Below are 16,432 nucleotides of genomic sequence, written 5' to 3' on the forward strand. Positions count from 1 at the left end.
GACGCGGGACTCGATCCCAGGACCCTGAGATCATGACCTGAGCCGAAGGCAGCGGCTCAACCCACTGAGCCACCCAGGCGCCCCTAGAAATTGATTCTTAAAGTCGTGTCACAAACAGCAGGATCAAAACCATTTTCATTTCACAGCTGTGTAGTTTCTTAGCCGTTCATATGTATTTTCACATTGAAACCATTGTCTACACTGCCCTGCTTTTTGGAACCCAGTTTAGATTGGTTCTTTCAGAATAAGACGAGAAATCCCTTTCTTTCCCTGGGCTTCTTGGGAGGGTGTCCCCAGAAGGAGGGCTGGGCAGCACTGTGTGGCTGATAAAAAGGTGAGCCCAGAAGGTTGGGGTGTGCCGCTGCCAGCCTGGTTTTTTTGTTGTTGGGTGTTTTTTTGTTCGTTTGTTTCATTTTGTTTTGTTTTGTTTTTAGCCGCCGGCCTGTTTTACTGGGGGTTAAACTTGGTGTTGCTAAAGCATTCCCTAGAGGTTATAGTCAGAGTCGCTTCCATGCTGCAGGGCTGATTTCCTGTGACCTGGGCAGGGTTCTTGAAAGACTGGTTTCCCCGGGCTCTCTGGAACGCCTGGTCCCTGGCCAGCAGGCAGCCAGGAGCCTTGGTTGGAAGGAGGCTCTTGTCCCCCCAGCCCAGGCAGGCTTACTCCCACACACACTCATCCCTTCTCCCACCAAATACACACAAGGACAGGCTCACACATACACGCATACACACCCGCCCCCACACAGGCATGCTTAAACATACACTTCACCCCCACACACAGGTGGGCAGACTCACACACAGTTACCTCTGTAAGCAGGCTCTTGCATACATACCCATATGCACGTATGCACACCCACACAGTCCCCTGGACTCCTGCTTTAAAATGTGTCTGGGGTTGCTTGGGTGGTGCGTTTGGCTTAGGGTCGGACTCTTGGTTTTGGCTCAGGTCATGATCTCAGGGTCTGTGGGATTGAGCCCCAGGTTGGGCTTTGCTCAGCGGGGAGTCAGCTTGGGATTCTCTCTCTCACTCTCTCCCCCTGTCCGTCCTGCTCGTGTTCTTTCTCTCTAAAACAGATATATAAAATCTTAAAAATTAGTCCAGCTCTCTTCATGCTTCCCTAAGAATAAGTTTAAAAACTGGAGTAAAGCTTATGCAAGTGGGTTTATTTCATGAAAGGCTCAAAATAGTGGCTGACTCGAAGTCTCTGAAAAATTTCTCTTTGGTTGGTGATTTGGCTAGCCACATTAATGACGCTGTCCAGCTCAGGGGGCTGTGGTGAGGACTACTGAGGTAAGCCAATGTAGAGTGCTTAGCTCAGTGCCTGGCACCATTGTCCTCATGCAATAAATGTTAGCCATTTTTAAAATTATTGTTATTACTATCCAAAGGTGCCCCAGTTGGCGCTGATACCACTGTGGGCTGCGGTGGTTCTCATGTACCAGCTCTTGGAGCAGGCTGCCCCGCTGTCCAGGTGTGGTGCCTTTCTGGGAATTATGAAGACATTGAGGTCAAAAGAGCCCACTAGATAATTACCTGCCAATTCAGATACCATCTTATCTGGGTCCCAGTGTGTATGTTAAGGGTAACTAACAGAAGCCAGAGCTGAAGCAAAAAAATGTATGGCAGAGAAACTTAAAACTGAGGAGATTCCCCTCATTTCCTGAATTGTTTGTTTCCTGCAAATCCGAGAAACAAGCCTGCCATCCTGATTGGCCACACATCTGCATTCTCACCGTGGGGAGCAGAATTGGAGGATCAGGGAAGCCAGGCAGCGCAGGGCAAGGGGTAGAGCCACATTTGCACTTCTCCTTGGGTGGTTTCATGTCAGGGCTCCCCCTTTGTCTGCTCCCTGCCCGGTGTCCCTGTTAGGGAGAGAAGAGGTTAAGATGGAAGAGCAGCAGAGGGTAGAGGGGGAATCCAAGGGAGCAGAGATTCCCCAGGAGACCCAGTGTCCCCAGAAATGCCCCAGACCCAGAGCTCTGGAAAAGGCTGAGTAAGAGCAGAGAGCAGAAGGAAGGAAGAAGTGCCTTCATTAATGGTTAACCTTTATTGAATACTTAATTAATCCGCCAAATGCTATAGATAGGAACCCATGCTCCGAGAGGCTAAGAATCTTTTCCAGAAGTGTGACGACTTAAGTGGCCGCAGCAGCTGTTCTCCTCCAGAGGCCAAGCTCTTAACTCTGCTCTGTGTCGCTTTTCAGTAAGAACGTGGATATTAAGAAATGAGATGAGAAGATTGGGAAATTCCAGTAATTCTAGGCTGGAAGATTTATGGTCAGTTCTAGATATTTTTTTTTTTTTAAGTTGAGGTACAGTTGACATAGAACATGATATTTGTTTTAGGTGTACAGCATAATGATTCTGTATTTTCATAGATGTTTGCCACAGTAAGTCTAGTTAACTATATCCGTCACTCACCACACAGAGATACAAGTTTTCTTTTTCTTGTGATGAGAAGTTTTTATTTGTTTATTTAATTTGACAGAGAGGGAAAGCACAAGCAGGGGGCGCAGCAGGGGGAGAGGGAGAAGCAGACTCCCTGTTGAGCAAGGAGCCCTAGGTAGATCCCAGGACTCTCGGATCATGACCTGAGCCAAAGGTTGTTGCTTTAACCAACTGAGCCCCACCCAGGCGCTCCTAAGATCTATTTTTTTTCCCGCAGTTTTCATATATGTGACATAATATTCTTAACTGTAGTCACCATGTTGGGCATTACATATCCAAAACTACTTTATCTTATTTATAACTGGAAGTTTGTACCTTCTGACCACCTTCCTTTGAAGCAAGTACGTAAATCATAAGTGTACGATTTGATAGTTTTTGGCAAAGGAACACCCCTGTGTAACTGTCACTAAGCTTAGGAAATAGAACATTACCAATATTGTAGAAGAGTGTGTACCGTCTAGGGAACCCTCCCAGTCACTACCCCCGTTCCCCCAATCATCATGGGTCAATTTTTTCCGTTTCTGAACTTTTTTTTAAAAGATTTTATTTATTTATTTAACAGAGAGAGATCACAAATAGGCAGAGAGGCAGGCAGAGAGAGAGGGAGAAGCAGGCTCCCCGCTGAGCAGAGAGCCCGATGTGGGGCTCGATTCCAGGACCCTGGGATCATGACCTGGGCCGAAGGCAGAGGCTTAACCCACTGAGCCACCCAGGCGCCCCCGTTTCTGAACTTTTACAAGTGAATCATCAGTATGTGTCTTTTTGTGTCTGATGCTTTCTGCTTGACATAAAGGTTATGAGTTTCATCCATTGTTGTATGTAGCTGGAGTTCATTACTTTTTGTTGCTAGATAGTATTCCATGGTAGGAATCAACTGGGAAGTTGATGACATTTCAGTTTCCAATTTGTAGTTGTTTAAATAAGGCCACTACAAGTGCTCTCCTGCATGACTTTTGGTGATGTTATGTAGGCTTTTCCTTTGGGAATATCCTATAGTATAGGCACAGATGAGGCAGTTTTCCAGAATGCTCTTTGCTCTTACCCGGTTATACTCCTGTCCCTACAACTCTGGTATTGTCAACTTTTTATTTATTTGTTTCATTTTAGCCAGTGGTAGTATCTCGGTGTGATTTGATTATACATTTCCCTAATGACTAATTTTTTTTTTTAAAGATTTTATTTATTTGAGGGAGAGAATGAGAGTGAGCCTGAAAGGGGGAATGTCAGAGGGAGCAGCAGACCCCCTGCTGAGCAGGAAGCTCGCTGAGGGACTCCATCCTGGGACTCCAAGATCAGGACCTGAGCTCAAGGCAGTCGCTCAACCAACTGAGCCTCCCAGGCGCCCTCCCTAGTGACTAACGATGTTGAGCACACCTTCATATGCTTAGTGTCCATTATGGGTTAGTGCTTTTTATGTCCTGTTTAAGATTCTTTGCCTATATACAAGTTAGGAAGCTGTTATCCTCTGTTATTTTCTAGAAGCTATATTGTTTGCCTTTCACATTTAGATCTGTAATCCTTCTGGAATTTATCTTTGTTTCTGAGGTGTTACAGTCTGATTCTTCTTTTAAATCCATACACCTTATCCGTCTGGTCCAGTGCTGCTTATTGCAGACTGTCTTTCTGGGCTGAGCTGTGTATGTGTGGGTCTCTCTGGACTCTCATATTCCATTGGTCTATTTGTCTGTCCTGTGCCAGTACTACATTGACATACTTGCTGTAGTTTTCTAATAGGTTTTGTTCTTTGGTAATAATGATTCTGTTCTTTGTTCTTCAAGATTATCTTGACTATCCTTTATCTTTTTTCCTGAGAATTTTTTTTTTTAAAGATTTTATTTATTTATTTGACAGAGAGAGATCACAAGCAGGCAGAGAGAGAGGAGAGGAAGCAGGCTCCCTGCTGAGTAGAGAGCCCGATGCAGGGCTCGATCCCAGGACCCTGAGATCATGATCTGAGCCGAAGGCAGCAGCTTAACCCACTGAGCCAGCCAGGCGCCCCTTTTCCTGAGAATTTAATGGAATTGCATTGAACCTAGAGATCCATTTGAAGACCTTTTTTTTTTTTTTTTTTTTTTAAGATTTTACTTATTTATTTGACAAACAGATCACAAGTAGGCAGAGAGGCAGGCAGAGAGAGAGGAGGAAGCAGACTCCCCGCCGAGCAGAGAGCCCGATGCGGGGCTCTGTCCCAGGACTCTGGGATCATGACCTGAGCCGAAGGCAGAGGCTTTAACCCACTGAGCCACCCAGGCGCCCCAAGACCTGACATTTTTATAGTGAGTCTTTCCTTCCGTAGACATGGTTACCCCCCATTTCTTGATATCCTCTTAATTTCTTTCAACAATGTTTTGTCAGTTTCTGTACAGAAGTCTTACACATCTTTTCTTGGATGTATTCAAGGTATTTGATGATTTTTGAGAGGTGTCTTTAAAATTTCGTTTTCAAGAATGTTGGTTGCACATTGTTCTGATCCAGGTGTGCTGCGGTGCCGTTCTGATGCTCACCACCCGGAGTTTGCGAGGGGAGCATGGGGTCCTTCCACATGCTCCCCTCGCTTCACATACCAGTCACAAGCCCCCTCCCCACAGCTGGCTGTAGATTTAGGGTTCCCATGACACCCCTCAGGTTTAATGATTCACTAGAATGACCTCTAGATTCAGAGAAGTGCTACACTGAGGGTTCCAGTTTTATCTTAAAGGATACGCATAGGATGAGGTCTGGAACAATCAGCAATGCAGGGCTTCTGCCCTCTACCCCTAGGGTTGGGGTGTGTCCGTCTCTGGGCACGTCAATGTGTTTACAGTGAGAAGCTCCACTGAGCTCTGGAGGTGCAGAGGGTCATTTTTTTTTTCCTTCCCCAACGTCCTCAGGTGCAGTCCAGAGTTTTTATCAGAATTTCAGTGTCTGGGCATAAATGATTAAGTTATTGGCTACGTGATTGGACTCAGTGCCTGGCTTGCTGCCTTCCCTAGATGTAGGACACCTGAAAGGTCTGACCCTCTAATGCTTGGCTTTGCTGGTGACCAGCCCTGCCCTGAAGCTATCTAGGGGCCCACCTGGAGTTGTTCATTAGGATAACAAAAGCTGCTTCTGTTTACTCAGGAAATTCCAAGGCATTTGGGAAGCCAGGGTTCAGGACCAAATGTATTTTTTTTTTCTTTTAAGATTTTATTTATTTATTTGAGAGAGTAAGAGAGAGTGCACTCACTAGCAAGGGGTGTAGCAAAGAGAGAGGGAGAAGCAGGCTTCCCAGTGAACAGGGAGCCCAATGCGGGACTCCACCCCAGGACCCTAGGTTTATGACTTGAGCCGAAGGCAGACGCTTAACCAACTCAGCCACCCAGGTGCCCCAGATGTATTCTTTATAATACAGCACAAGTATGGATAATTTTTGTATAGTGACCTTTAATCCATTGGCCTTGTTAAATTTACTCATTAATTCTAATAGTTTATTTAGATTCTTTTGGATTGTTTACACACGTAATTATGTTGCCTGTGAACAATGGCAGTTTTATTTACTTACTGCTACACCTTACACATTTTATATCTTGTTCTTGCTTAATTTCATTGGCTAGGACCTCTAGGATGGTGTTGAACTGGTGGTGCCTCAGTCTAGATTTCAGGGTAGGCTTTCCAAATTTGTCAGTAGGTATGATTTTGAATTTTACCAAATGCTTTTTAAGTAACTGTTGAGATGTTTGAATGATTTATCTCCTTTATTCTGAATTATACCGATTGATTTTTAAATGTTCACCCATAAACATTTATTGCATAACTGGAATAAACCTGACTTAGTCATCATGTATGATTCTTGCCACGCATCATTGGATTTGATTTGCCAATTTCTTTATTTAGAATTTTGGCATCTGTGTTCATGAGAGAGAGGTCTACAACTGTTTTTTTTCCAGCCATTAACCAACCAACCACGGAGGAAGACAGTACAAGATATCTCTGTTAGGGTTTTGGGTTTTGTTTTATGGCAGGAAAAATAATTGTTCGGTAATTAAGTCCCTTTTCCCTCTTCTACTAATAGCCCAGTTTGGGTGAGCAAGTTTGAACATACCAAGTAATATTCTTGCCCTTTTCCACCTCTTCCCCTGCTTCTACTTGTAACAACCTCAGCCCCACACCAAATGTTGCTGCAGTTTTTCTCTCTCATGTTTGGATGTGAGGTCTAGGATGATTTTTATAGTTTGTAAACATTTGGGCACAGTGCATGATTAACAATTACCAATGGGTGTTCACCAAGGTAAAAAGAAAAAAAAAATGTTCTTTCCTTCTTCGTCTTTTTTTTTTTTTTTTTTTTTTATGATGCGGATGGGATTACTAGGGTTAGTTAAGGAGAAAGCTAGCCCCCTACCCCCAGACTTAATGTATCCTGATGTCAGTCAGCTAAGCATTTAGCAGAATTTCCTGTTACATCTTCCTGACAAATGAACATGGGACATGTGGCCTCATTAATAATGGTCCATCTTTTATATTGAATCTTCTGTTGGTTACCAGCTGGTTGCACAGAGCCAAAGAACAGGTGCCTCACAGGGCAGTCAGGGAGCTTTGAGTCTGTAAGCAGTTGAGCCGGGAGGTGTGTTAAGAACGGGGCTCCTCCTGGCTGAGGGGCTGGAGGGCTGGGGTGGGAGGCTAGATGGTCAGGAGCCGGGATGATAGATGCTCAGAGGTGTTCCTGAGCAGAGAGGACTGGTGGAAAGGAGGAGGCAGTTTGCTGTAAGGGTCCAGGAGTCAAAAGGAGGCTAAGGCTGGGGACCCCCTTGGCACCTCCTGATGGGTTGCTTGCCCCTGCCCTTCTCATGCTCAGGGAGGCATTGCCAGCCAGACCAGCATCTTCTCTCCACTTCATTTTCTTCTGCTGTGCAAAATAGCTCTAGTGTGTTCCTCCCCGCCTTCTGAACTGTGTCCCTGGCTGTATCTTCCAGGAGAGGTTTCCACATCCCTGAGGACAAAAGCATCAGCATTCCATCTGACCTCACTCCTTAGATAACCTAAGAAACTTAAAACCCCAAACCTGTCTTTTGACCCAGTGATTTTCCTTTTAGAAATGTATCTGAAGGACATAGAGATATATCCAAATACATTAATTACAAAGATTTCCATAATGGCACAAAAAGGGGGGCCGTAATTTAAGAGCCCAGTGAGGTTAAGAATTATTTACACATGTGTCCAATGAAGTATTATGAGGACTTTCATTTTTTTTTTTTTTTTAAAGATTTTATTTATTTATTTGACAGAGAGAGATCACAAGTAGACGGAGAGGCAGGCAGAGAGAGAGAGAGGAGGAAGCAGGCTTCCTGCTGAGCAGAGAGCCCGATGTGGGACTCGATCCCAGGACCCTGAGATCATGACCCGAGCCGAAGGCAGCGGCTTAACCCACTGAGCCACCCAGGCATCCCAGGACTTTCATTTTTTAAAAATATTTTTATGACGTGGAAAAACAGAATGTGAAGTATTTACAAATTATTTAAAAAGTATTTAATAAAAAAAAAATAGTTAATAGTAGTTGTCTTTGGAAGGCAGGATTATAAGTGGTCTTAATGTCCTTTGTACTTTTGTTACCAATATCAGAAAAAGATATATACGTATATATACAAATTAGATGTAAAACTCATTAAAGAAAAATCAGCGAAATTAGACGCTTGATGTTAATGATCTTAAGGAATTACGTATTAGATGTGGTATTGTGTTCTGTTGTGGTCTGCGAGGTAAGAGTCCTTATCTTTTAGAGATACTGACCCAGGAGCCTGTAAAATTTATAGATGTTTACAGATAAAATCTGAGATTTGCTTCAAAATAAGCCAGTGAAGTGGGTAGGAGGGAAGAGGAAACAAGATTGGCCGCAGGAGTTGGAGCTGTTAATTGTTTAAGTTCAGTGAAGGGCCCTGCGGGTGTAATTATATTATTTCCTGTACTTTTGTAGATGCTTGATATTTTCCATCATAAAAGATTAAAAAATTAGAGACCGCTGGCTAAATGAAAAAGCCATGAAGCCCTGTCCCTGGGTGAGAGACCAGTCTTAGGGTCTCCTGACTTCTGCTTGTCAATAGCTGCACCCCCCAGTGTGCTTGGTTTAAAAGGAGAGTATTAGGGGTGCCTGGGTGGCTCAGTCGGTTAAACCTCTGCCTTCAGCTCAGGTTGCAGGGTCCTGGAATCAAATCCGGCATCAGGTTCTCTGCTCAGCGGAGAGCCGGCTTCCCCCTCTGTCTCCGTTTGCTTCTCTGCTTAGCTGTGATCTCTTTCTCTGTAAATAAATAAATAAAAATCTTTATGTAAAAAAAAGAAAGAAAGAAAGAAAGAAAGGTGAGTATTACTTAGAGAAGCCCCTTTTCTGAATCCGAGCTTCTTCTCCCCCTCACAGTGTGATGATCCTGGACAGGACTTCCCTGAGCCTCAGTTTCCTCCTGTGAGTAGTAGATGTGCAAGGGATAGTGCCTGGGCTCCCTGCCCCAGAACATGCTTACCCCCACTGTTTCATAGCTGAGGGGAGGAGATGGGCCCTGAGGGGCACACCAGTGTAGCTCCTTTGAGAGGGGACAGAGAAGGTCTGGCCATTCAAAATTGTATACAAGTATTGTTTTACTAACATGTATGTTATAAAACAAACACAAAACTTTTTTAAAAAAGATTTTATTTATTTATTTGACACAGAGAGATCACAAGTAGGCAGAGAGGCAGGCAGAGAGAGAGGGGGAAGCAGGTTCCCCGCTGAGCAGAGAGCCCAATGCGGGGCTCGATCCCAGGACCCCGAGACCATGACGCGAGCCAAAGGCAGAAGCTCAACCCACTGAGCCACCCAGGTGCCCCCACAAAAACTTTTTTTAAAGACATAAGGATGAGGGGTCTGTAGCTCCTCTCACTTGGCTGGAGAACGATGGAGTGAGGGCAGGAGCCCCTTCCCCTAGGGACTGGCTGCTCAGAGCCCACTGTCAGTCTGTATAAACAAAAGCTAAAGTCGCTAATTTGGGGGCACCTGGATGGCTCAGTGGGTTGAAGCCTCTGCCTTTGGCTTGGGTCATGATCCCAGCTTCCCCACGTCAGGCTGTCTGCTCAGCAGGGAGCCTGCTTCCTCCTTTCTCTCTCTCTGCCTGCCTCTCTGCCTACTTGTGATCTCTGTCTGTTAAATAAATAAATAAAATCTTTAAAAAAAAAAAAAAAAAAAAAGGAAGTGACAGGAGGACAGTTGTAGGGAAAAGAGAAATGGAAAGGCAGACACTGCAGCCCACTTGCCAAAACAGAAAAGCATTTCTAGAGACTTACCAGGAGACTTGCCCAGCCATTCTAAGCAAGACAACAACACAGCCTGACACTGCACGTACACACAGCCCATCTGGAACCTTCTAGAACACGGTCTCCAAAAGGGGCATTCATTCCAGGCTCCATTCACATTTATTTGTATTTCAAAACAAGCGACTTTATTTTTTATTTTTTAAGATTTTTTTTTTTTTTTAAGATTTTATTTGTTTATTTGACAGACAGAGTTCACAAGTAGGCAGAGAGGCAGGCAGAGAGAGAGAGAGAGAGAGAGGGAAGCAGGCTCCCTGCTGAGCAGAGAGCCCGATGCGGGACTCGATCCCAGGAACCTGAGATCATGACCTGAGCCGAAGGCAGCGGCTTAACCCACTGAGCCACCCAGGCACCCTATTTTTTAAGATTTTATTTATTTATTTGACAGACAGAGATCACAAGTAGGCAGAGAGGCAGGCAGAGAGAGAGAAAGAAGGAAGCCTCTGCCTTTGGCTTGGGTCATGATCCCAGCGTCCTGGGATCGAGTCCCACATCGGGCTCCTTGCTCAGCAGGGAGCCTGCTTCTCCTTTGCCTCTGCCTGTGCTCATTCTCTCTGACAAATAAATAAATAAATAAAATCTTTAAAAAAAAGAAAAAAATCTGACCAGCTATAGTGGCTGTATTTATTGATGGCTTCCTTAATAAAACATAAAAATAAAGTAATGTATTTATTGTAGAAACTTTCAGAAAGGAGGAAAATGATTAGGAAATGAAAGGCCCCCTATCCCACCACTCAGAATGTGAATATTTTGGTGTGTTTTCTCTAGTAAGTAGCAATGAACCAGCTTCTGGTAAGCAGTGGACTAACTATATTGCTTTCTCCTATCCCTCAGTATCCCTCATCATTCTTACCCTTTCTGATTATAAATGTAAAAATAAGAAGGTAATACATGCTGATTTTAAAATGCATTAAGTGGGGCGCCTGGGTGGCTCAGTGGGTTAAAGCCTCTGCCTTCAGCTCTCAGGTCATGATCCCAGGGCCCTGGGATCATGACCTGAGCTGAAGGCTCTCTGCTCAGCAGGGAGCCTGCTTCCCGCTTTCTCTCTGCCTGCCTCTCTTCGTACTTGGGATCTCTGTCTGTCAAATAAATAAATAAAATCTTTAAAAATAAAATAAAATGCATTAAGCAAAAGCAGAAAAACAAGCATTCTTATTTTCTTACTTTGTAACTTTTTGCTTTACGCAGATGGTGAACCACTGTCTCTTTAAATAAATTTCTGTCTGTATCAGCCTCATTTTTAGCGGCTGCAATACTGTATCATAAACCACACTAGATGGACCCTCCTGGCCACAGCTTGCACACCAGCCTGGGTTTTTCCCTTTGTATCAAAGTCTTTCCTAGTGTGGAAGAAATGGCTGAGGCCAAGGTCTTGCACATTTTTTGTTTTGACACGTGCTGCCAAATCCTGAAGAAAAAAAAATGTCATTGTTCTCTCCAGTGCTGCACTGTTTTAGTCTCTGTGGTCTAATAGTATAATTTATATTAAAATTAAGGATCTCCCCGGTGTTCTCTTAAGTTGCTTATTGATTAAATGGCTCACTCCCTGCCCCTCCCCAACCTGGGCTTCTCTGCTTAGGGATACTTAGGGAAACTTGGTCTTATGTGTAGCTCTCCCACCTGCCTGTGGAGGGGTCCCGGGGGTGGAGGGCTGTGCAGGGCTGTATCTCCTATGGCTGTGCTCCTCTGCTTCCCTGCCTATGCCTGCCTAGCCTACGCCTACGCCTACGCCTACGCCTACGCCTACGCCTACGCCTAAGCGTGCCCCACCTGTGTCATCTTGCTGGGCTGGGCTGCCCCTCCTACTGGTTGAGATCAGCACTATTAATAGTCAGCTTAATCTTTCCCCTTTGCTTGGGTGGAGGGGGGGGATTCCCAGGAAATTAGGTGCCCTGTTGCCGGCAAGCAAATCTCAGACCCATGGCCTGAGATTCCATCTTCTGGCACCCAGAGGCCAGCACCTCTCCCCAAGGGAGGTATGTGAGAACTCAGGGCCTGTGCTGGGAGCCTTGGAGGTCAAGGGCTAGAATTTGCTGGGGGACCAGCAGGGAAAGATGCCCAGGACACCACCTTGGGTAGTGGCCAATCCCATGTCCGATCTGGGGCCTCTGGATGTTCCACATGAGAAAAGGCAGCTGCAGCTGGTAAGTAGGGCCTCTCAGGGACCTTGTGGACTTTGAAACCCAGCACCTTCTGAGGTGTCTTTCTTATGGTCTTTACGAGATTATAAAGGTTTTTTTAATGGGGGGAAGAGGACACAGCAGTTTGCTAAGATGCGCACTGTGGAAGGCAGAGGACTGGGCTCCCTGGGGCCCCAGGAGACCAGCTTGTACAGATCCAGCAGAGTCTGGGGGTCTGCTGTGTTCTAGGCATGAGGTAGGCGGGGCTGGGGTATAGCATGGAGAGCACTGGAGTCACAGTGTGGACCTGGCCAAGCTGGACACCGGCCGACAGCAAAGGCAGCCATACCAGTGCTGGTGAAGGGCGGAGGGAGAGCTGGGGCCAGGCTGGGCAGGGAGTGCTAATGGCCCCCAGGGTTGAGCCCCTCAGGGCGGAGCCAAGGGTGAACAGGGACTCCATCAGGTTCTGGGGTCTCTTACTCTGCCCCATTCCAGATGGGAGAGGGCAGTGAAAGAGGACTCCCTGTGGTTCTCTGACTGAGAGGAGACCTGGCGGGACAAAGGTCAAAAAAGGCAGAGTGGGCAAGCTTGCCAGCCAGGTGTGGCCCAGAGCAGACCGAGGGCAACCTCATGGTGCCTCCTTTCCCACAGCCAGGTGTTGCCCCGTACGAGCAGTGCAGGAGTGTAAAAGGCTCCAGAAGCCCCGAGTCCCTGGGGAAAGCAGTAGGAGAGTCTTTTTCAAAGCTACTTCTAATGGATATGTTTCTTTTCTTTTCTTTTTTAAAGATTTTATTTATTATTTGACAGAGAGAGACACAGCGAGAGAGGGAACACAAGCAGGGGGAGCGGGAGAGGGAGAAGCAGGCTTTCCACAGAGCAGGGAACCCAATGTGGGGCTCGATCCCAGGACGCTGGGATCATGACCTGAGCCAAAGGCAGACACCTAACAATTGAGTCACCCAGACGCCCCAATAGATGTGTTTCTTTCTGATTATAAAATTAATACTGTTGACTCCGGAAAGGTTGGGATCTCTCTTCAAAAAAGTATAAAAAAGAAACAAACCATATCCTGAACCCTTCCATACTTTCAGGTTTAATCATATGGAAGTATCATTTTGGCTGGTCAAAAATTGTCAAATATGAACAATTTCACATGGAGGAGCCAAATACAAGCATTTTGCTATATTTCCTCAGTCTTTTTTCTTTGAATAAGGACTACTTTGAAAAATGGGGGCTTCTTAGCTTTTGGGATAGATGTATTATTTACATTTTCATGTTCCATTTCTCACCCAGCCACCCCCAAAATCCAATTATCCAGTTGAATGGACGCTGGTAATAAAATGAGGGAACTCATTAAAATAAACATTCTGTAGTAGATTTAAATTTCATACAATGAGGATCATAAATAGAGGTCCCAAGTTGGTCCTTTTATTTTAAAAAAGGTAAATTAAAAATCATTTTTTAAAAAGATTTTATTTATTTATTTGACAGAGAGAGAGAGCACAAGTAGGCAGAGAGGCAGGCAGAGAGAGACAGGGAAGCAGGCTCCCCACTGAGCAAAGAGCCCAATGTGGGGCTCCATTCCAGGACCCCAAGATCACGACCAAGCCAAAGGCAGAGGCTTAACCCATTGAGCCACTCAGGTGCCCCCAAAATCATTTTTGAATTACAGAAACTTCTTAATTACTAAAATTCAAAGGAATTCTTCTCTCGTCTTCATCCCTTTCCCCCTTCGCATTGATCACATTTCTCCTAAGGAAACATCTGTGTGGATTGAGTCCTTCATTCCACAGATACCCATTAAACACTTGGTGTGTGCTGCTCACCATTCTGAGTTCTGGGGACACAGACTAAAGCCCTTGTTGTAATGCAGCTCAAAATCTAGCAGAAGATGGGCCATAAACAATAAATACAATGAATAAGCATATTATGTCATGTATTTTAGGTGATTTCATGACCAGGGTTAGGGCGCTGGAGGAAGGATCGCAGTTTTCACGGAGGCCCTCAGGGTAGACCTCACCGAGAGGACCCCTCAGCGGGGGAGCTCTGCAAAGGGAGCAGCCTCAGGTATGAGGAACAACAAGGAGGCCTTGTGGCTGACTTGAGCACTGGAGAGAGGAGTACAGATAGGAGATGGTCAGCACCAAGGGCTCTGGACACCCGGGCCACTCAGGCAGGAGGCTTTTACGTGGGGTGAGACAGGAACCACTGGAGGGACTTGGTGAGACATGAGGTGACCTGACATCACCCCTCTTACTGCTGTGTTGAGAGCTGATCCGGGCCCAAGATAAAGCAGGGAGCTGACTAGTCTAGCTGTCTGGGTGAGAAGGAGGTGCATGTGGCCCAGAATGTGACTATAGCAGTGGAGGCCCCTGGAAGAGGCTGGAGTCTGGGTGTCGGGTGCAGGCAGAGCTGAGGGGATCTGATGGAAAGGTTGGATGGAGAAGGGTAGAGAAAGAGAGGAGGGACAGTTTACTCCCCCATGGCTTGATCTACCAGACAGACAGAGATGGGGAAGGCTGGGGGGAAGAAGGGCAGGAACTTGATTTCGGCCATGTGGAGTTCAAGGTGTTGGGCTTCTGGGAGGAGCTAGCTAGCTGTCCGCCGGCAGTTGGGTACAGTGTTTGGAGGGTGCAGGAGAGGGCTGGGCCGCAAGTGTTTGAGACACCTTGACATACAGTTTGTGTTTAAAGTCACGAGGCAAGGGACAGGTCCAGAACTGAGCCCTGGGACCCTCTGACATAGAGGTCAGGGAGGAGCAGCAGCCCCAGAGGGCAGTGGAGCGTCAGGAGAGCTGTGTGCTAGAAGCTAGGGAGAGGGAGGGTTTCCAGGAAGTGGGAGAGAGTGACCCCTGGTCAGAATATGCAGCCCGAGCTTGAGACCCCACCACTGGAGGTCACCGGTGACCTTGGCAAGAGAGGTTCTCTGGCCCTGGAGGAGATTGCCACAATCAGTGCCAGTGGGCGCGCGTGCACGCACCCCCCCCCCACACACACATACACACACACGGCTCTTAGTGCACAGAGCTGGGGTGACTGTGGGCAGTGCTCCAGGTCTGTACACCTGCAAGTTAACCTGTCTCTGGAGGGTGCCCGCCTGTCCCCCTCACACCACACACAAAGGAGCCTCAGAAAGAGGGCCCCAGGGCTGAGAGCGGCCCCAAGATTGGGCTCAAGGAGTCCACGTGTTTCCTTCGTAGGACGGATGTTTCTGTCCTTTAGGGAAGCCATCAGCCTTTCCTGGTGTGGTCCAGTGTGACCTGTGATTGTGTGTCAGGATTTGTTGGTTCGTTGGAGGTTCAGTGGGGAGGAGGACATTTTTCTCAGGTTATTGAAGCTATGTCCCTTCTGCGTAGGGACTCTGACTTCCAGGCTCTGAGCTAGGCACTGGCTAACTGAGCCACGTTCAGATGCACCCCATTCCCCGGGACTTGGTCTATGCCGGTTTAGGCACAGAGGGTCCTTGCTCACCCTGGACACTCACTCGTCTCCCTTTGTTTGTTCTCCTTAATTATGTGTTTCCCCTGATTTTTTCTCAATTAAAAAAATTCTAGAGACCATCAAACAGAACAGAATTAGAAGAGGACAGCATATGGGGTACAAGGGCCCCTCCCCCAAACTCTGCTTAACCTGGGAGGTGACCACTGTTACTCTTCCATGCACTTCAGGGCAGTTCACAACCCCTGCCAACCCTCAGTCCAGCAGGCACCATGCAGTCTGTCCCTCTGCTCGCTCTTCCACCAGCAGCCTGTGTCGGGCTTCATTCCACATTCTGTCTGTCTGTTCCCTGCTGCTTTCTCCCCGGAGCAGTGGCAGGACTCCTGCTCCATTGCTATTGATGTGGGTAGTTTCTGGTTTGAGGTGGTTAAAAACAAGGTTCTGTCGAACCTCTTTGCTTTTGTGCCTTTTCTGCTTTGGAGACGATTATATCCAGCTTCCTGCCAGTGGAATATCTGAGTCCAAGGTTAGGGACCTTTCGTTTTGAGACATGCTGCGAAATTGGCCTCCTGAAGTGTGCCCATTTACCTGCCCACCAACCTGAGGACCTGAGGGCGTGCTTGTTTGTCTTGCTTCCCCCAGCATCGGGTGTTAGTGGTCTTAGAGCGTGCCAGTCTGGAAGGTGGTAAATGCGACTTTGTTTTAACTCTGGTTCCCTCCTGACTGAGCATTATTTCTCTCTCCAGAAGGCACTCCTGGGTGGGCAGCCTCCAGCAGGCAGAGAGGCCTGGGGGGCCGGACCCCAGGGTCCTGGCTCTGAGGGGCTGTGGCCTGCTGGAGGACCTTGACGGATCGCTTGCTCTCATCGGCCCCCGTCTAGAAGACACTAGGAAGTCTTTGAGTCTAGACACGGTTCTGTCTAGGTCTGGTCTGGGTGCATAGTTCGAGCAAGGTGCTGAAAGTTTTTTGACCATAACTCAGAGCTGGAGATGAGTGTACCACAGTGACTGACACGTGATGGTGAAAGTTGCACAAAACAGTCCCCCGCCCCCCATCACATGTGGCGTACTCCTATATCTTTGTTATTTCATTTTTTTAAATCGTGGTCTTGAGAACTGGCAGCTTTCTGGAGTT

General features: G+C 46.7%; 1 protein-coding gene across 1 annotated transcript in view; it reads left to right on the plus strand.

Moving 5' to 3' along the window:
- Positions 1–16,432, plus strand: part of LOC111155928 (cyclin and CBS domain divalent metal cation transport mediator 4) — a 35,509-nt gene that overhangs the window by 8,341 nt on the left and 10,736 nt on the right. The window lies entirely within an intron of this gene.

Source organism: Enhydra lutris, unplaced genomic scaffold (assembly GCF_002288905.1).
Source record: "Enhydra lutris kenyoni isolate GAN:26980312 unplaced genomic scaffold, ASM228890v2 scaffoldscaffold44, whole genome shotgun sequence".
In the NCBI taxonomy this organism is placed as follows: domain Eukaryota; kingdom Metazoa; phylum Chordata; class Mammalia; order Carnivora; family Mustelidae; genus Enhydra; species Enhydra lutris.